Source organism: Lagopus muta, chromosome 2 (assembly GCF_023343835.1).
Source record: "Lagopus muta isolate bLagMut1 chromosome 2, bLagMut1 primary, whole genome shotgun sequence".
In the NCBI taxonomy this organism is placed as follows: Eukaryota; Metazoa; Chordata; class Aves; order Galliformes; family Phasianidae; genus Lagopus; species Lagopus muta.
Window position 1 is genome coordinate 108,466,536 of NC_064434.1, and position 20,569 is coordinate 108,487,104.

The window sequence follows — 20,569 nt, forward strand, 5'->3', positions numbered from 1 at the left end:
TTTATGAAAGAGCGGGGCAAGGGCCAACCTGTGAGCTGTCTGAACTGCAGTAATAGAGTGATCCCCTCTGCAGACTAAAGAAGGAGCCATCAGACAACAATAACACACAAGCGGTGCACTGAACATTGCAATGGAAACCATGATTCACAGATACACTGTCTTAATTGTTACGGAAGCAAGCAGAGCAGAATGGAAAGTGCACGGCAGAGCAGCCTTTGCTGGATGGATAAGAGGATCCCATGCCAGATATTAGATGGTACTCCTGAAGGTTTCTTTAATTATCAGCAGTCAGTACTGTGCATTAGCTTCCAATTGGCTCTGTGCTCAGCATAAAGCTGTCTATCTGCATTTGCAAACAGGTGTACAGGTAGAACTGGTACATAAATTACCTTCTTCCTGAGGGCATTTGCCTTCCTAGGAACACTTAAGAAATTCTGAGAAGACACCTGTGAGCGGCTCTATTGGTGTCTTGTATTCTGCTGTTGGCATTGGATTATAAAGAGCTGTGCCCACTGAAACATCTTGCCTTTCTCATACAAGCGGTGGGAAAAACCAGGTATGTTAAGTGGGGTAAAACAAACATGTTCACATGCCCCCAGGTGTGTTATGAGTGAGTTAGTGCATGTGGTATTCCTCTAAAACCCACTTTTTTCTTTTTTTGTTTCTTCCTTACAGAGAATACAGAAAAATTGTTGTCTGCAAATGTTCACAATCTCTTTGAAAGTTTTATTTGTTTGGCAAATAGGACTGACTTGTTTAATAACTCCACATTGTCTACAGACAATGAAAAAAAAAGTGATCATCATAATCTGCTGGAGTTAACCTAACGTAGCTCTTGGCTTAGATTAACTTCTGCATTTAAAGTGCACTCCAAAAAAGCAGTTCTCTTGTGTATATACACACCGTTTTGCTTTGCGAATTTAATTTAATTTAAGTTAATCTCAGTCCTCCCTAGATTACGTCCTTGTGATGTATATTATTTCATATTCACCTGGTGACATGATCTTTTTTCATTAGAATCTTGTCTCATTTAGCATTAAGGTCGGAACAACACTGTGCAGCAAGGAAAAGCATTGTCTTTCATCCCCTGTAGAAGTCCATCCATCCTTCTCAGCCCTCCTAGGCAGGCTTGTGCCATTTTGGTCACCACAAGCAAGAAGCTCTAGGGGGGACAGCACACACACAGGCAGGGCAGTGAGGGAGTGCAGAGCTTTGGGAGGTGCTTCCAGAGCTGTGCAATAGAGAGAAGGACGTGGACAAAGTAATGACTTCTCTACTTTGTTTTTTGAAAACAGCTTGGCAATTCTGGTGGGATCATACCCAAACTTGCACCATGCAGCACATATTGAGCAATTGAGGCCAGACTCTGATTTTGAAGGCGATAGGAGTGACTGATACGGACACACCACCATGGCAGCATGGAGGGCTATGGTCATACACACTCCCCTGTTGTTTCCCAGGAGCAGTTATATCTCACCTTACCTCCCAGGGCTAAGAAGGAAAGCTAGAAATAGTTACATAATGCAGATGTGCACTGGGGATGTGGTTGAGCTTAGTTTCTGTTCCTTTCCCCGTTGCGAGGGCTAAGCATGCTTTTGCATTTCTGTAGGCTGGGACTGGCCACTGTGAGCATAAATCATGATGATATGGTAAAAAACTGTGAACAGCAAGGTCCTTAGAAAAGAGATGTTCAGACACCTTCAGCTGAAGTAGCAGTAGATGCCCTGCAGTTACTGTACACACTAGGTGTAAATTTGCCTAGATGTTGCTGCTCTAATACAGCCTTTGGAGCTTAAATTTTCTAAGTTTGTATAATTCCCTATAATGTGCCAACGCTACAGCCAATATAACTTCATGTCTTTTTTTCACTTGTGCCAGCAAGCTGAACAAGTGGGATGAGGTTACACAAAACAAGGAGATCGCTAGTGAGAAAGATTTCAAAAGTTCACAAAAAAAGCAAGAGAAACAGAGACACAAAAAGATCTTGTCAGGAAGAATGCTCAGAGCACCGAGTTATATCTCCCTCGACATAAACACATACAGACAAAAATGACTCACTGTGAGTCAGAGAGAGGGGCTTTATTTACACCGCAGAACTTGGAAGTAACATTGCCGCTGATTCTGTTCTGTTCGGCGATGGTGGGTACGAGCACAAGGCTGCTAACACTTCCGTGTGAATCAAAATTTTAAAATCACTCCTCCCTTCAGTCAGAACTGTTTTCTCGCTTCTGCGAATTAACCTACCGAACTGGCACATGAAATAGTCTGTTTCACTATCTATTACCGAATATGTTTTGGCCTGGATCCCTACAGCAGTTAGGAGCTTGAGCTGCACTGAAATCACTGAACAGAGGGGGAAAAAAGAAAGTGTTATTCCTGCCCTTTTCTCTGGGTAGCTTTCAGACCATGACCTGTGGCCGAACTTTGTGGGAGAATCTGTCCTGGCACCCTCCTCCATGGAGGTCCTGTGTGTGGGGCACAGCAGGCAGGGAGAAGCAGGGCTGGGAGATGCTGCGAGCATGGGACAGAATAAACCCAGATAGAATATGTCCCCATACTTTGCAAGGAGTGAACCGAAATGTGTTCATCTTTGACAAGGTGAGTACATTTCTCCTAGAAAGAAAACACTTTTTGATCTGGAAAAAAAACCAGGCTGCTGGAAAATATTTTGATAGATATTTCATTGCTGTCCCTACCTGTCATTCACATCCAACATGTCCTCTGCCACCATCCCAGAACAGCAATACTTCACAATGGCCAGTCAGCTGTGTTTTAAATGGGTGCTGTATGGCTGGTGATTTCTCCTGCTTGCCTCCCAGCTCCTCCATCTCCTTGTAAGACAGCCTGGTGATGAGTCTGTTGTTGGAATTGAGACATGTGTGGGTTTTGCACATTCACTGATAGAAAAGGACAGCTTTTGATAGAATCATAGAATCACAGAATCATAGAATCATAGAATCACAGAATCATAGAATCATAGAATGGCTTGGGCTGGAAGGGACCCCAAGGATCATCAAGCTCCAACCCCCCTTTGCAGGTAAGACCACCAACCTCCACATTTAATACCAGACCAGGCTGCCCAGGGCCCCTTCCAACCTGGCCTTGAACACCTCCAGAGACGGGGCATCCACAGCCTTTTTCTTCTGTTCCCCTATGCAGGAACTCTCAACAATTATTTTTGCTAAACAAAATATGAGGTCTGGGGCAAATATTTAGGATGCATTCAGATGCCAAGTGTAAAGAATGGGTGAGAAGGTGTGATGTCTACAAACAGAGCCAGTCCGCAAAACACTCAGTTATGGAAATGGCCAAGGTAAACAGGACTGCTGAAAATGTCTTAGCCCCCCACCATCCTCATGTGTGGGTTTATATGTGCCAGCAGAGCCAGGTTAACCTTAATTGTGTGCTGTTTAACTTGGCTGTAAACGGCCAACCCTTTTTCTAACTTGGCTCCAATTGCAGGTATCACACCTTTCCACTACTGACCTTTCTTGTCTAAATTGTTTTTTTTTAATGCATATTAAATATTTTTGATCTACTTTAATTTCCTATGGCGTTTTACTGCAGAAAATGTTACAGAAAATATTTCTTCTGATAGAAAGACATATTTTAACAGCGAAAGTCTTACATTCTCAATAGCTAGGCAGGTGAGTGATTTGTAAAACCTGGTTCTTTCTGAAAGAAGTGGTGTCAGAAAACCTCACTGAAATCTGATGTACTGTTTTTTTTCAGTGCATTCATTGGCAGAAGTAACTAGAGTGCAACTTTGTCACAACTGCTAAATAAGAAAAATATTTGAACTGTAATAACTGATCGGTAATTCTTATTTTCCTTTCAGCATCACGTTTCTTAATAACGTCTTTAATATGTCAACAGTTTGTTACTGTGATACTCTGAAATTTTGAGAAGATAAAATCCTTTGGAAGGTAGAATATTAAAAATGTGTCCCACTTAATTGCCTTTTCTGACAGTTTTATCTGCATGCTCTGTGTAACAGAGGTATTATAATTGCTGGTTGACAAAAGGTTTTTTATAAGTTTTGCACATTCTGTAACTCCAGGTGTGATGCTCTCCATAGCAGCAGTGGCACACACAATCTGGGGACTTGGCCCAGTTCTTGCAGAATTCAATTGAAGGGCTTCTTTGACATCAGTGGATCAGGCCTTTCATGATGAGAGCGAGGAGTAATTATTTTCTGCATGTGGGGTGTCTCATCAGGAATTACGCAGTGGTGAGTCAGTTTGTTCTGGTAGTTAAGCTCGCACCAGACTTTCCCTTATAACTCCAATTTTGTCTCATATCCTAAAATCCTTAGCAACGTGACAGTGGAACTGAGGAGGGTGGGGTTTCTGAACAGTTAAGAGATAAAGCTTAGGTGGTCTTGGAACCGATCCCACTAAAGCCAGGGACAGCGTTAAAAAACCCAGTACCATTTGTACTAATTAGCAACTTTGCTGACAGCCTCTGGTGAGTAACTCATTACTGTCTATTTGTGCGCTTGGCTTATAAATCCCCAAACAGCCAGACTGTGTGCACTGTTGTACTTCAATATTGTTGTGGTATCAGACCTTTTCCTTGAACATTAGCGTGCCTCCTTCTTTCTCCATGCACAGCACTTGATGTATAAGTAGGTCAACGGCATGGAGGCACGGCCCCTAAGAAGGAAGGGCTTCCACTATTTCTTTTTTTTCCCCCTCTCCTGGTCCTGAAGAAGAGATGAATAAAATCTGTTACTTGCTGGCACCTCTCTTGCTGATGCTGCCTGTTTCTCAGCACATTTTAAATTTTCTCTGATTCGACCTTCACCCGTGCTTGTGGGCATGAGATCACGTATTTCAGTATGCTTTTCTTCAGTTCCCTCTGTATCTGTATTAGTCAGATCTGCTGGAATTTGGAAGAATTTTGAAGTACTTTTGCCACGGTTGCAAAAGAATGTTCTTTTTTCAATTTCACTACATAGATTCTGCTGCTCAGTGATTTTTCCCCTATTCTTTATCATAGGCCAGGCCTTTTCCATATGGTAATGAATCATTCCCCTAGGAGGAGTATCATTTGCTCAATTCGATGGACTTCTTACAATGCAGATACATGCATTTCTTTCACATACCAATTTGGTTTTAGTTTTCTTGCAGTTTATTGGCTTCAGTCTCTATACCCTTTGTGATCTGTTGCTAAAATTTCTTTTCCCAGCTCTAGTAGTATACTGAATTGTGTGCTGCTATGATGGTGATCCAACGCTTCTGCCTCCTGGATGCATAGTCTACATATTCAGTGTACTCTTTTCCACCATAGCCTCTCCTGACAACATTTAATAAGTATCCTGAGTCTCTAATCTCATTTATTTTGGTTATGGTCTTTTTCCAACTTGTGCATTTAGAAATAATGGTGCTGACAGTACTCTGTCCAGTGAAGCTACTGCTGTGTGTCTAATGAAACAAAGAGGACAAGGATGTACGGACATCTCTTAAGCATGCATTTAGAGGACACTGCACAAAGAGAAATGTCTACATGGCAGATTCTACATTTTATTTATATGATGACGTGATGATAAGGAAGTGCCAGAAAGAAATTATGGTTGTATTTTTCTCAGTAATATTTGTCTCGTTTAAACGAGGTTTTGCAAAAGAGCAGAGATGGGCTGAGGGTTAAATAACAGTTACAAACAAGCAGTCCCAAGTTCCTTTCTTTTTTTCTCTTTCTGGTTAATTGCAAGTCTTTGAACTGGTCACTTCAGTATTCCTTAGCTGTGGTTTCTCATGTTTTTCCCCGTTCCCTTATCTGTTTGGTGGAATGGCTCCTGCATCATCACGGAGGAGCAGGTTTGGGAGCATTGTGAATCTCACTTCTCAAATGCCTATAAATGACTTAAGAGCTTTTTGGATGAAAGGGAAATTGTTATTAACAAACTGTTTTCGTGCTTTAACTCAAGACAGGCACCAGATTCTTGAAAATAACAAATGGCAAAGATTTTGCTTAAGGAGCTCCCCGTGGGTTTGGCTAGATGGGATTCTAATGAGCAGGTTTTTTATTTCTGGGAGACTCTGTATCTCCCTGCCACAATTATTCATGTTCAAATCCTAGAGCCAAATCCTGCCCTTAGAAGCATGTTTGCTTCTCCCGCTGGCTTTCTTGAAATCTGCAGGCATTTTTCCTAAACCACCATTTGGCCTCCAGTTGTACTGTGGTCATATTTGTCTGTCCAAATGACTGTGGCTCTCCATTTATAATCTTGCAATTTGCAATATTTATTGAGATTCTGCTGTGGCGTTTTGTTTGTTGTGTTTGTTTTTTTTTTCATTGCAGACATCTTATTGTAATGATTTTTTTGTTAAATGGAACTGCACTGGTAATTTTGCTGGTTTTGTTTTCTTTCATATACTTTTTGAGAGTATTCCCTACAGAGTTTTGAAGCTGATTTCTTTGATCTCACTCTTACGTTTTGTCTGTCTAAACAAATTTAATTTTGCCTAATGTGTCTTTGCAGTTCCTAGTCACTATAGTATCTAGGCACTAAATTATAGCCCTCTTCTGATTGTTTTCTTCTTGTAACGAAGCTAACTTCCTTTCTGAGTGAGTGACCTAGTCATTGTCATGCTTTTGTAAACAGTTTCTTCTCTACCTATTGATTTCAGTTGAACATTAGGGACCGCCCGCTGTTTCAGAATGGGAAGGAGAATAATTGTGAGATAGGCATCCACATGCATATGCACACGGACTTGGACACCTGCTTGTGGCGTGGAAAACTTCTGCAAGTTTATTCTCATTGAGAGTTGTAGCAACAGCTCCAGTCTGAACCAAGGCAGCACCATGGGAATTTGTGTAGCATTCACTCAAAGATCCGCCTGCATAGGGTAGGGATCCTAATTCCTAAATTTTGATATTAGACTCTGCTGTACACGGAGAATGCGAAGCTGAGAACAGCTTAATGTATTTTTCACACAACTGATGCCAATAGCTTTAGCCATCTCTGTTTTCTTTGGGTAGGCTGTGACAAGCAGGAGGTAAGGAATGTGCTCCTGGTTGAAAGGGGAAAATCCAACCCATTTCTGAAGAAACACTGCCCATGGATTTTGATTAGGAAAGGAAGACAAAGCCCTCTCAAATATTGCAGTGTCCCTCTATGAGCAGTACCCATCTCCTCAGATGCTTCCCCCTCTCTTTGCAACATAATGATATTGCATCCATTTATGCTAGATAGTTTGCTGGCAAGCACCAAAGAACCATCACTCTGAACTTTGGGTAGCAGATCTATGTGAGAAAATGATTCACAGACTACAGATTTATTGTCAATTCTGTTATGCTTAAGGCAGGCAGTAATTTCGGTTTTCACTGCCATTAGCTAATAATAGTAATTAATTAGTAAATCATGCCGTTGGGATCTCAGGGTGAACTAACAGGGAAAATGTAAATTAAAAAAAAAAAAAGAGGCCGATAATATTTCTGAGTTTCCTACCACAGTTGAGGATGTATGTATGTCCCATTGCTCCAAACTGGATTTCTGAAGAAAAAAACTTACATCGCCCACAGCGCTGTCTGGGAAGTGTTTGAAGCAAAACAAGAAGCTGCACCAAAACTTGACAGAGAAGTGCTAGGAGATGAAGGGGAAAGCAAGAGGGAATTGTGCTCCTGCACTAGCAGCTGGAGGAACAGGGCTGAAACCTACGCTGGGAGAAGCTCAGTCTTTCCTCTGCTAAAGGGGAAGTCTGTTCCTCAGGCGAGGAAGGGGGGAAGGAAGCCTCCCTGCTGAGCTCTCTCTTACAAGGAATTGCTGAGAGAATCAAAGCTGTATTCACGTTACCTCTCCATATTCACATTACCCCTCCCACTCCAGCATTCACGATGCTCTGCTCTCCTTGAGGTAGGAGGGAAAGAGTCTTGTTACACTGTTTGGGTTTTCCCTAGTTTTGCTTTCTTATCAGTGGGGAAGTTTGGGGAAGAAAACACTAGAACAAATGCGGGGTTTTCAATTCAAGACCATTTCAAACATTTTTTTTCTGGCTGATAAAAAAAAAAAAGAAGTGGGAGAGAAAAGAATTAAAAAATGTGAATTAGGCTGAGTCATTTTCACTATGAATTGTTTGCAGCTGTCAGAATCTGATCTACATACTTCACTATAGCTCAATTTCCTTTCCCAGTTAATAACACATTGAACAAACATACTAGACTAGACTCCCTTTTTCTTTCAAATAACCTCACAGTGGATCTGCATTCCTAGTATAAAAATATCTCTATTAGCTTAGGCTATTTATAGAACATCAGAGAGCTGGAAGATAGTTAAATATTAATTGATTACCATCAAATAACAGACACTAAAACTCAGTGTGTGAAATGCCTTCCTCTGCTGAATGAATTGATAGCAAGAGGAGCACTGTACAGTTGTGGTTTATGGGCTCCCCATTCAATGAAATGGGGAGGCAATGTGTTTGGCAGGGGAGACACAAGGGGTCTCCTCTGACATCCCTTATCTCAGCTGAAATCCCTTACATGCCTCTGGAAGGATCAGTTCTTGGGAGCTACTGTCTACTCTTGGGTGAACTCTCTGGGCCCAGCCAAAGGTGGCATTGTGGACTCTTCCCAAAATCTCAATTTCTTCATTTTTCCTTTCAATTGAAATATTTGAAAGCACTGGTGGTGACGTGGCACCACCTGTGTGCAGAATGTAAAAAACTCAGGACTGCAAAATATTTAGGTGCTTCTCTAACAATCTGGTTGGAAATAGCAAAATGCTGCTCTGGATTTTCTATTCTGTGTCTTTAATCATTGCAAGGGTTATAAAGAAAAGTAAAATATTTAAGAATTCAACCAAAAAATGAATATGGAGAGGGAAAAAAAAAAAAAAAAAAAAAAAAAAGCTTTCAGGAACATAAGCCATTCTTTGGGTTGGAAAGGAGTGAAAGAGTTTAGCTTAAAGATTGCTGCTTGTCAATCATAGGTGATTGCCATCATCTCTGAAGCAGGGCTTGTGCCTTCAGGATCTTCTCCATTTCTTTTAAGAGAGCTCAGTTGCTTTCGTAAGAGAAATTATTTCCCTGTACAATTTGCCTTTCATCAAGTTCCAGTTCCCACCACCAGCTTTGGCAGTGGGCAGAGCTGCCGGGGTGGACTATGGCTCTCAGGCTGGTGCCACCTTAGGGATGTTTTGAGAATTTGGGATACTTCTGAACCTAGGAGTGCTTGCTCCCATATATTTTAAAGAAGGTGACTGATGGATAAGCTGCCCTTCCAGTTTTAAACATGCCTCATGGGGAAGAAGGAAGTTAGAATAAAGCAAGAAGAGCTTCTAAGGTGATGGCGAGTTTAACATCCGCCCTTGTTGATTGCTGGCAGATTGTAACGCACAGCTTGAGGTGTGTACAGGAAGTCTGCAGTTCCCCTTTTATTGCTGAATGTGCACATTTGCAAGCAAAGGTGACATTTTTGTATGTCAAAACAAAGGTAGGACTGCACAGCCTTTGAAACATCAAACTCAGATGGAAAATGAGGATTTAGCATGGCTTAATTTGGGCTTTATTAATACCTTTGGGGGAGAGGGATGGAAGAAAGATTAGGCAGATCAGAGCTTTAAAAGTCATAGATCATGCATTTAATAGCTCTAATTCTTAAATACTCGAAGGGCTTCATAAAGCCATTTTCTTCAAGTGCAAACTCTTTCCCACTTTTGACTGTTGCATCTAGACCTCCCAGGTTCTTTAAAGGAGCTTGCAAGTGAAAGTCTTCAGGTCTTTCCATCCAGAAGTGAACTCGTACAGACAGAACGTCTGCAATCGGCATTCTTAAAAGGATCCCACAGGGAGGACACGTGCAGACACACACTTTCATTCAAGATGCATACTGTATTATTTTAGGTACACAGCAAATGGGATTCAAAGATGAAGAAAGAGACTTTTGTTCCATGCGCTTCTATTTGCTGAACTGGTACACATCCAGAAAGACTGGATTTAAATGAAGTTACTGCTAGATTTGGAAAAAAAGAAAAAAAAAATCAATTCTGGTGTTATAAGAAATTGATGGTTGGATTTCAAGGTAAATTTTATCTAAAACTGAAATATTGACTAAGGCAATATTAATACTTTGCTCTGTTCTCTTTGTTGCAAAGAGGCATTCCTCACCGCATTGGATTTTGCCATTAACACAATATTAAAATAATTTACCACAGATTTATTTTATTTGTTTTGATGCTATTTTAAACTAGCAGTGTAAAGCAGCAGTTTCTAAGGTAGCTATTTTATAGTATAAGTACTTTTCTCAAATAAAATGAATATCCTAAGATAAATATTCCATTCTAAAACAGTAAGTTAGTAATGATTTTGCCGATGGTATTTGTTTTGTTTTTTTTCACCATGACTGGGGTTTTCATATTGCAGTTTTTCCAATTGTATTTAACATGAATTCCAGAAGCTAACACAGCCTGGGATGCTGTGGCCAACATGGATGAAATAGCTGAGACCAGTGTGAGAGCACAGTGCAGGGGAAGGATATCAGTAAGAAAACAAATAATTAGACACTAAGGGCATGTGAGAGTAATTTATATCTTTATGGAAATAATAACATTAAATACCCTCTTCCCCCCTCATTTTCATTCAGGTTATTTAAAAACATTTTCTCATTTTAGCTGCTTCACAAACACCTGTCTCTGCTTCTAAGACTTGGCTGAGCAATGCTGATTCACTGGACTGTTTTGCTGCACGATGCTGATTTCTAAGCATGCACCTTCACAGTTGCATGAGCTTAGGCCATCCTACCTCTGGAAGAGCCTCCCTCCCCCTAACCACTGCTCTGCACATCCCAGCACTGGTCATTGCTTCCAAGTATGCTGGCACAGGTGTCTTTTGGGCTGCCTGCTACCTCAAGTGGTAGTTTGGTTAGGCTTTTTTTTTTTTTTAACACCTCCGAAGAGTTTAGAGTAACCCCTGGGGCACGGAGCTTCAGCATTTGGCCAGTTCTGGGACTGCTGGGCTGGTGGCCATGGACTATGTCCTCTCAGCCCCAAGTGTGGGGACAGAGAATTTGAGTGGACACAGAAAGCAGCCATTGACCATCTGGCCTGGAGGGTGTTGGAAAAGCAATTACAGTGACTCGTTTTACAACCAAGTGATCATTTATCCTACTAACAAATTCTGCTCAATTCTGGGTGTATAGGTTATGGAGCAATAAGAGTTCAAGTATCTATAAAATTGCCACTGAAGTGTAGATTAATGGGAGGCAAAGTTGTTGCCCAAGGGAATAACCAAGCTTCAGAAAGGCATGTACTATATCAATTAATGCTGAGAGCTGGCAAAAGAGTGGTGGTTTTTGATGGTTGAGCACAGGGTTTGGTTTTCAGGCAGGAGTTGCCACTTTCATCTCTTCTCACTCAGACAGGACTTGATAATATCTGAGAAAGCTCCTGAAAAATTTATGAATAAGATGGCCTATTTTTTTTTTTCTTTCCATCTTTCCTTCTTTATTTATTGCTACATCTTTTTGAATGGGCAGAACCAAACCATGCCAGCACTACTTTAGGCACTCTGCAGTGGAGAATTCCTTTCCCTCTTAGTGACTGACATTAGCACTTCATGGTTGCTCATCTCCCTGAGCATCATGGTTTGGCTGCCCTCTCCCCGACTCATCTTTCAAAACCTTAATTAAAACACAGTAGTTGGTTCCACTGCCTTTGGAAGCAATTGTTGTCTCAGAAAGTTGGCTAAAAAGGAACGTAGGGTCTCCAGAGCGTCGTAAGAAGTACAAAAACTGACTGGTCCAGCACATGATCCATGATGCTGAAACTGTCGGGGTCTATTGCAGCACTTGGGAGAGGTTGCACAGGGCTTCAGAACTGCCATCTAAACCACTGCTGTGTTACCAGAAGCCCAAAGAAGCTGTCTCCTAGATGTCTTGCTAACAAGCCTCAGAGATTTGTATTGAGTAGCTGACTCTTCCGAGCTCACAGCAAGAACCTTTCCGCCGTGTTTCTATCACCAGAGCAGTGCCAGCCTGCCCGCCAGTGCTGTGCCGAGCTGACACAATGCAAACAGCTCTGTCCATCAATTACCAACAAAACGGAGGCACCGCTCTTCCCACCACGACTCGAGTGCTGCGAATCAGCGCGACGCAGGGCGAGCACAGAGGCAGCTGGAGCAGGACCTGCACTGCACCATCAGAGGCAGTGAATGCAGAATGAGGCAATGATGTTTTCTGATTCCTCTTCTGCTTTCTGCCCCCTTTATTTTTGTCGTACAGAAGTTGTTTTCTGTACTTTTCTGACTTCTTTTTTTCTCACCATCCCTTCCTCTTTCCATTTCACCTTTGCCTTTTAGCTCCTTCCCCCGCTCTTCTCCCTCCCTTTTTTCTCAGCATCTATTTATTCCCTTTGTCTCACAAACCGTCTCTCTGCTTGGCTTTCTTTTTCCCAGCACTTACTGTATTCCATGTGTTTTTGCAACTCTAATGCTAGCTTGTCTGACAAAGAATAAACTCCTATTTATGGAAAATATATGCAGCTCTATGCACTGCTAAAACATGTTCAGACTGTTTGCTCACAGTTGCCCTGCACAGATAGCGTGGCACTGCTAACAAATGGACTGAACAGCTACCATTTCATTTACCAAAATGAAGAGCCAAATGTCACACCAGCACACACCTTTGCAGTCGCACAGATTTTGTGCCACGTCTGCCACAGGGGTTCAGGTTCTTCTGCCTGGATCCATCTTAAACGCATCAAACTCTTTTCTCCTGTCAGTGAAACAGTGAGGTCTGGTCATTAAAATGCACTGATCTCCACTCCCAGCACTACTCACCTTGCCCAGGAATGGACAGCAATTAGTTGTGCTCTGCAATGTAGACCGATACAAATTCCTGAACTTCTAATGATGCTCATCTCATGATGTTCGTGTCTGCTTTTTGTCTTCAGCCAGTATTTACACAACGAAGTACATCTATCATCATTCCCAAATTACCTTTTTCTGGTGAAAAAGGAAAGATGTCCTTTCTGCTTGTGTTTCTTTCAGCTAGTGCTATTGTCTGGAGGACTCATGCTACCCTGTCCCGCACCCTGACGTCTGCACAGAAGCAGAAAGATGTTTATGGAAGCAGGTGAATCATTGCTGAGGACCAACTGGTACCACAGTTAGTTTTGCAAAAACTGTATTCAAGGTGGAAAAGAGTGGAAAAATAATTTGGAGATCCTGAAAACGGGAATCTTATTCTGGTTCTCATCATTTTAATCCCCCCTGAGCCCATCTTCTGTAATAGATGTCTTCTGCTAATTATTCCATTGCCAGTTCAAGCTATAATTTTAGATCACTCTGAGGAAGAGGTATTATCAGCTGATTTGTTAGGACAGCTCTGAAGTGAAAGGAGCAGTGTGGTGTTGTGATTTCATCTTGTGCCTCCAGATTAGCATCTGAAAGCAGCAGCAGCACACCAGCCACGATTCGTTTTAAACCAGACTTAGTCTTCGTGCACTTTCTTGCTTAGAGTATGGTAAATAAAGAGTGAGCATTTCTAAGGCACAAAGGGTAACTCTTCCACTGAACTCCGGTGTGAGTTGTGTACCTAATTCCCATTTTGCTTTTCTGAAAGCACATGTCTCTTCTTTGCCCGTGTGCATGCCCCACATTCCCATTCAACCCTCTGCACACAATGTCATTTCCTTGCAGGACGACAAACCCTCTGCTGTAGCTGAAATACGGCCAGGGGTATTTTTTGTCAAGCTGCTGAGACCAGGTTCTCCACTTCCCACTCTGCACTCCTGGGGTGATCAGATCCTGAAGTTAGCAGTCGCATAAGACCTTGTTAGCTGCTGCTGTCTGTGTGCTTTAAAAACAACCACGAGAACAGCAACTCAGCTGGGGAGAGCATATGCAATAGCCCTTTAATCATCGCCTCGGCTCCCCGTGTCACGATGCGTAAGCTTTCTCATCAACGAGGCTGGGAGCACAAAACCAGAGAACTTCTTAAATATTTCAAACATCTGCGTGTTGTGCTACCAGATTAACAAAAAAAAAAAAAAAAAAAAAAAAAAAAAGGGGGAGAAAGAAAGAAAAAATCCTCTTGGATCAAAAGTGTCTCCTTATCAGGAAATGAAGGACAGGAACAAAAATACCTTCCTCCTCCATCTCCTCCTCTTCTTTTCCCACCTCAAACTCGACGACAGAATTCTTTCATCTGACGGCTCGCTGTAAAACGAGAGCGGGGTGTTTACAAACCGAGCTGCCCGGTGCACACCGGCGAGAGGCGGCACCGCAGCCCCAGCACAGCAGCGGGGGGAGCAGCGGCCAGCAGGTGTCTCTATGGGTGCCTCTGCCGGCCGGGCTGCGCTGCGCCGGGGGTTTCAAACGCCTTCCCCTCCCTTCCCTTCCCTCCCTGCCTGCCTGCTCTCTGCAGACACCGAAGCCTCAGACTCTTAAGAAAAGGAAATACTTTATAAAGATTTCTTTATTCTCGTTTTCAACCACAAGGAAAGGCGGGTGGACTTGGCTTTAGCCCGCTGTATGCTCTCCTCTGTATTTAGGCAGAGAGACTGCAGCACTGAGGATAAGTGCTGAGAGCACCGAAGGAATTCGTTTCAGAGGTGGGAGAGGAAGGCTGGCATCCCCCAGCCATGTGGCTGCAGACTGCTGCATTTTGGCTTGGCTGGAGTTCAAGGCTCACCGCTGAAAATGCACGCCTTGACAGCGTTTTGGAGGAGCTCTCCATTGGCATGATCCACATCTCTGAGAACACAATTGTCCGTCACCGATCCGATCGTCTTCCTGTGACCGAAGGGTTTATGCAATTATAAAATAGGGGATGATTTCGAGGCTGTATGCCTCTCGTGGAATTACGCTTGGACTTTATCCGTAGAGACAGGGAAGGGATTTTGTTGTTTTGTTTGATCACTTCTTATCACAGAACTTTGTTTGACTCGAACCACAACAATACAAGCATTCAAACACCACCTTCAGATGTAATATTGATTTATAAAACAGCAGTGCACAGCTGCTGAATTTCACTGTTGCATGCAGAAGGTCTACAATTCCCAACAAATTACTGGCATTTTTACCTATTTACAAATTAATGTTTCCTCTGAAGTTCGTGTGTTTCTTATTATTCCAGTCTGCTTTCTTTAGTTCCTGCTTAGAAACCTTGCGCAAGTGCATTACACAGTGATAGGGCAACTTTAGAGCATCAGTTAAATTGGAGTTAAATAAAAAAAAATCTAGATCAACTTTTTATCCTCAGGCAAGTTATGCACTGAGTAAAATTAAACCACTATATGTACTTGTAGATCGAAGAACCAGAGGTGGAGGATGGGTCAGAAACACTAAGATCAAAGTTTTCCCTCTTTGAAAAAAATCCCTTTGAAAAGCCCCCATGCCACCTATTCTGCTTGTTAATGTTTTGACTGGAAGTGTCTGGCAGTGTCATCAGCAGCAGAATATTTTTTAAAGGCGCTTTTTTTTTTTTTTTTTTTTCCAGAGCTGGCTCTAATAGCAAACCGATGGATCCTTAGCAGCCTCTGTTATATGTCTCTTAAGGGAATATTTTTGTTAATTGCAAATATTTGATTGACAAACATGGGATGCAATTAGTAGGCAGGCACAGTAGGAATGTGCAGTGAACTGGATCTCTGAACCAACAGATCTCAACTCTCTCAGCTTGATCTGAAATAGGCTAGAGCATTTAAACCATATGTTTCCCTCAAACTTTTTCTTTCCTCTGAAAATTCCTTATTTCCCTCAACTAACCTTCTTTCACTCTCTGCACCAAGGGAGCTAATTCATCTACTGTGATCGCGTCAAATAAAGACAGAAAATTCTACACAAGCTTCAGACTTATGCTGCTTTTTGACCGTGGCAGTAAAAATTAATGTGGACAAGACTATACATGCCAGTTGTGCCTTACAAAAGCCCTAGGTGAAAGAGAATACAATCTAATTTAACTTTAGACATTTTGAGCTTAATGGTCTATTTAAACAACCTGGTACCATCTGACTACATTTATCAATTATATTTCTTTTTATTTATACAGAGTACTGTCTTTCTGGGGAGGCTATAATTAAAACTTATCTAGATAAATGGTGCTCGGATTCTGCAGCATGAGCAGGAATTCAAAGGACATCGGTGTTTTTATGTGCTCTTTTCCATAAAAAGTTTAAAGGGAAATACATTTCAATAATTAGAATAACCTAATTGCACGAGTTTTTACAATTACAGCTGGAGTTGTCAGCAGGAAGTGCTGTGTGGTCTGCAGATTGTGGTGTTGACACCCCAGAAGAAGCCCTTTCTGGCCGAGCAGTGCCTTTTCTCATGGGGTTCTCCTTGCTCCCTTCTTATGGCAAAGCCTACCCCTCAGAAACATGCTGGCTCTTATGGTTTGAGGCAGTTCTGAGCTCTCTGGCCGGGTTGTCAGAGTGACCCCCAATGCAGGTCAGTGTGTGGTGCAGTGTCAGGGTTCTAATCTTTTCAGGCCAATTGCAAGAGTCCATTTCCCAGATTCCCCATTAGGCAACTTCCTGCAGCTGAAGTAGGTGCGTTGGCAACAGGACAGGTTTTATAGGGCATGGTGTTGCATTGTCAGGGGGCAATCAGAGGGAATGGAGAGGTCACCTTCTCCTCACTACTGTTTTTTGTGCATAGAATCCACCAGTCTTACCATGGCCTGATGTTATTCATAGAAGACCTCCATCTTTGAGTGCTGTGGCATGCAGCCATGTGGGCAGTGTGAGTTCATATGTACATCCACCTTCACGCTCCATGAAAGCGTGTATATTCATAAAAGCACGTGAAGGTGCTGATGAAACTCTGCTCGTTTCTGAAGGGCCCAATCCCCCCAGCATTTCTCCTGCAGGGAACTGCGCCCGTGATTAAGGCTGACTCACATAAGTGTTGCAAGATCCAGCCTTTAATTTGCAAATCCCAATAACGATATATGTTAATCAGACACTTCATCAGTGAAAAGAGTCCTAGATCTGTAGTATGGTGAGGCTATAAATACAAGCTAGATTCCTTTAAAACTTCCTTGCAGAATTTTGTCCCTAGAAGGGAAAGTGTTATCTTGCTGCTGTCTGAGTCCTGACTATAAGATTTCAAACTCATTATAAGCAGCCCCACAGAACTAGCAAAACAATTATTTCCATCTGTAACACTTCATGCCACGTATTTATAACCCTCTCACTGAAGCAGGATTTAACAGAGACATTCACAAAGCACTCTTTTTAGGAGATTGGACAGGATTTTTACGGAAGGGCAGATCAGGAAGGTCCACTGCAAAGCCACAGTTATTTAGACAGAGCTGCCTGATGAGCAGATCTGGTGTACTGCAGAGAGATGGGAATGCTGGACCAGGTGTACACTTGGACTTGCCGAGGTCGCCCTCGATGGGACCAGTCCCTTGAAGATAATTTTTTTTCCACCCTGGAGCCGTTGTTGTGTCTCTCTGTTCAAGTGCTTGACAGAAAATGTCCACAGTCAAGCTGTGCATAATATATGCTCTCAATTTGTAAAATCTTTCTGTGCAACTGTGTGAAAGGGGGACTTTGTCTCAGGCTTTCCCTTCGCAGCACCACAATTTAAATGTTACCGTTTTGTCATGTTAATGTAGTTCACTGAAAATACTTAGATTGTCCTTAACTAACTGGGGAGGGGGAGATGATCACTGTGACAAAGTCGTAGCACGTAGTGTTCAGAGCAATGCTGACACCATTTTGGTGAACACAGGTGATGAATGGTGTTGACATGAGCGGCTGCAGTTACACAGTGTGCGTATACACAAATTATACCACCATGTGTGTTCCTCTCTGTTATGAAAGCCTTTTGTTTATATATACCCAGCTATACATTTACACATTATGTAAATAAACACACATATGCCCATGCAATTTAATTGAATATATGTCTGTGGGTTAAGAGGCATGTTACTCTGATGAAAACATCTTATGGTACCGAGTAAAAATATTTCCAACATGCTTCTGAGCCTCCTGTAGAATTTAAGAAGGAACTGCAGAGCTTTCCTTAAGGCAGTGGTTAGAGTCATTCAACACGAGGGCATGGCGCTCCTCCAAAACCTGTAGGCTGTTGAACAGCACTCTTAAAAACCCATCAGGTCTCATCTTTACTCAGCTCCTTCTATCCTTACTCAGTTGTGAGCTTTGCCATCAGTCTTTGGTACATGCACAATGGAATGTTACTCTCAGAGTTCTGTCTCAGATTAGGAATGTACTCTTCAGGCAGCATCCATGTGGGTCAGTCCTTCCGAACGCCACCTCCCTAAAACCACTGCAACACCTCTGCAACTCCAGCTACACTACAGAGTCAGCTTAGGGGCTGGGCTGCGGGGAACTGAGGCGGTGGTCTCCTGCTGTAAAATGCCTCTGGGAGCTGCAGGGAGTGGTGGGGCCCACTGCTGAGCCCACCAGAAAGGAATGTCCATCTGTGTAGCCATCAAGTGCTGGAATACCAGCTTGGAGAGCAACAGTGACGAACCCTTGGTGCCAATGGGCCAGGTCCGTTATTGGTGGTACCAGAGAGCTCTTCAGAGCAACTTGAAGGGGCTTGGAAGCACCAGAGAACTTCAGCAGGAAGTTTTCTCCCTTCCTCTGCCTCTATCCCCCTGCTCTGCCTCAAGCCAAACGCTGAACGTGTGGATTTCAGCAATTCACAGAGGTGAACAGCACGTTCTGCACACTCTGCGTGCCCACGAGCAGGCGCAGGGCATTCTGGTGCAGGGGCAGCGGTGCTCCTCCTGCTTGCGAGAGCACGTACTGCATGCTGCCATTGCTGCACTCAGCCACTGCACTCCCAGCGTCTTTGTTACCATTGCCTGATAAATAAACAGCCCGAAAATTACAGAACTTATTATGGTAATTGAGTGAAGAAAGGGAAATGCAAACCCTGCTTCGCTATCCATTACATTGCCACCACTAAAGTTGCTAAACCTGCACTACTCAAATGATATTGTAATATTAGCCTTCTCTCTCTTTTCACAGTGATTGTTTTCTGTCCATCTCGGGTTGGATGTCAGTTCATTTAGATTTACATCAAGTAGTAAATTAAAATAATCACTCAGCAAACACTCTCGGCTCAGTTTTCTCTTTCAGTCAGGAGTTGCGAGAGATGCTTGAAGCATTCAAGCAGAAAATATTGCTGTCTAGATATTTGTCCTCTGGGTGATAAAGGAGGCATTGTCTTGGGACCCACTCAGGCCTCGGAGCTGATAGTAGCTGTGCATCACAGCTGTGAAGTGCGCTTTGTTATGTGTCTGAGGATTAGGGTTCAGGACCTTGTTTTTCTTGAAATACCAGACTGATCAGAGCTGCATATGTTCGGGGGAAAGCAGAGGTCGATGGTTCTCTGTCCACATTTTTACTAGATTATTCTTGGACAGAACTCTGGGAGAATACCCTGCAGCTTAAACCATCCCAAGAGTTTTTCATATTCTGCATTATAAACATCACGGAAAAAAAAAAAAAAAAAGCCCTAGTTTATCTATCTGCATTTGAAACAAAAGACTACAGCGGCACAGCGAGGCTCTGGGCTGTGGACCCACATTGGAGCAGGCTGAATTTACTCCTTTGTGTTCCATTTACAGTATAGCTGCCCGTTTAGAGACACAAATGCACCTTGATATAAAAAGGAAAAAAAGAAAAAAAAACAGCAACCAAACAAAAGCCTGTATTTTATCAAATAAGGTGTGTACAGAGGCACTCTTAGTGAAGATGTCACCATAAGTTAAGGTAATCCTTTCATTACAGTCCCTGGGTAGAGATTGAATCCATCCCTTCCAGAACGGGGCCCTGATCAGTAGTCAGGATACTGCCCTTGGAATGATTGATGTCATTCATACAGCCCGCTGGTAGGACAGAAGTGAGCCCAGTGCTTTGCCCTGTACAGCATAATGCCTAAGGACCAGTTCCTTTTATTCCTCTGCTTGAAAGGATGTCAGCAGGCACTCCTTGTAACCTCACGGTTCTGAGCATCACCATGCACCTTTACTTTTGAAATGAGGCCAGCACCTCCCTGACATGTCAGTGTGATGGTTCAGGTGCTCCTTTTCCACTGATGGTCAAGCCCAGGGCTGTCTGCCATGGCACACAGGTGATCTGAGATGTGAGCTTGGGCTCCATAGGGTCCACGTCTGTGTGTGCCAGCTTGGGCTCAGCTGCAGACCAGAGAACCTGAGCACCTCCTGCCCTCCAGCCCTGGTTTGTGTATCTCTGCTGTGTGGAGAAGACTCCTGGCATGTGTTGGTTTGGGGGCTTTTGATGAGAATGAACCACAACTCTTTTTTCTGCCTCAGCAAATTCGTTCCCAAGTGACCAAAAAGAGTAACTGCAGCAGGATGCAGGCTGAGAAGCCTTAGTCAGAAGTTGACAGTGTGATTACTGTTTGAATCAAACTCCAGATTCTCAGCACAGCATAGGTAGCGTTCTGATCTTCTGTGTGGCTAGAGTTGCCCCTGCTCCAGCACCTGCCATGTGCCTTTGCTGTGGGGATGTGTGTGGAGATGGGCACTGCCATGGGGCACATAAAGCATTGGCTGCTGCTGCCTGGCAGAACTGCTCTGCTGCATTTGTGCATGTCTGCCTACAGGAAACTGGCATTGTATGAAA

General features: G+C 43.0%; 2 long non-coding RNA genes across 31 annotated transcripts in view; one reads left to right on the plus strand and one right to left on the minus strand.

Annotated features, from left to right (window-relative positions):
- LOC125688811 (uncharacterized) overlaps nt 1–20,569 on the plus strand; it is a 457,848-nt gene that overhangs the window by 402,479 nt on the left and 34,800 nt on the right. Inside the window, exon 1 of one of the 30 annotated variants that reach the window (XR_007374904.1) lies at nt 2,915–3,037. The exons of 28 other annotated variants lie outside the window; for them this stretch is intronic. This is a non-coding gene — a long non-coding RNA (uncharacterized LOC125688811). Of the gene's footprint in view, nt 1–2,914; nt 3,038–20,569 lie in introns of those variants that run through there. One more of the 30 variants, XR_007374907.1, reaches the window with a different exon arrangement.
- On the minus strand, nt 9,545–14,195 carry LOC125688814 (uncharacterized). The gene is made up of 3 exons (XR_007374913.1): nt 14,084–14,195; nt 12,620–12,711; nt 9,545–9,954 (listed from the first exon to the last, which is right to left on the minus strand). It is a non-coding gene; the product is annotated as an uncharacterized LOC125688814 (long non-coding RNA).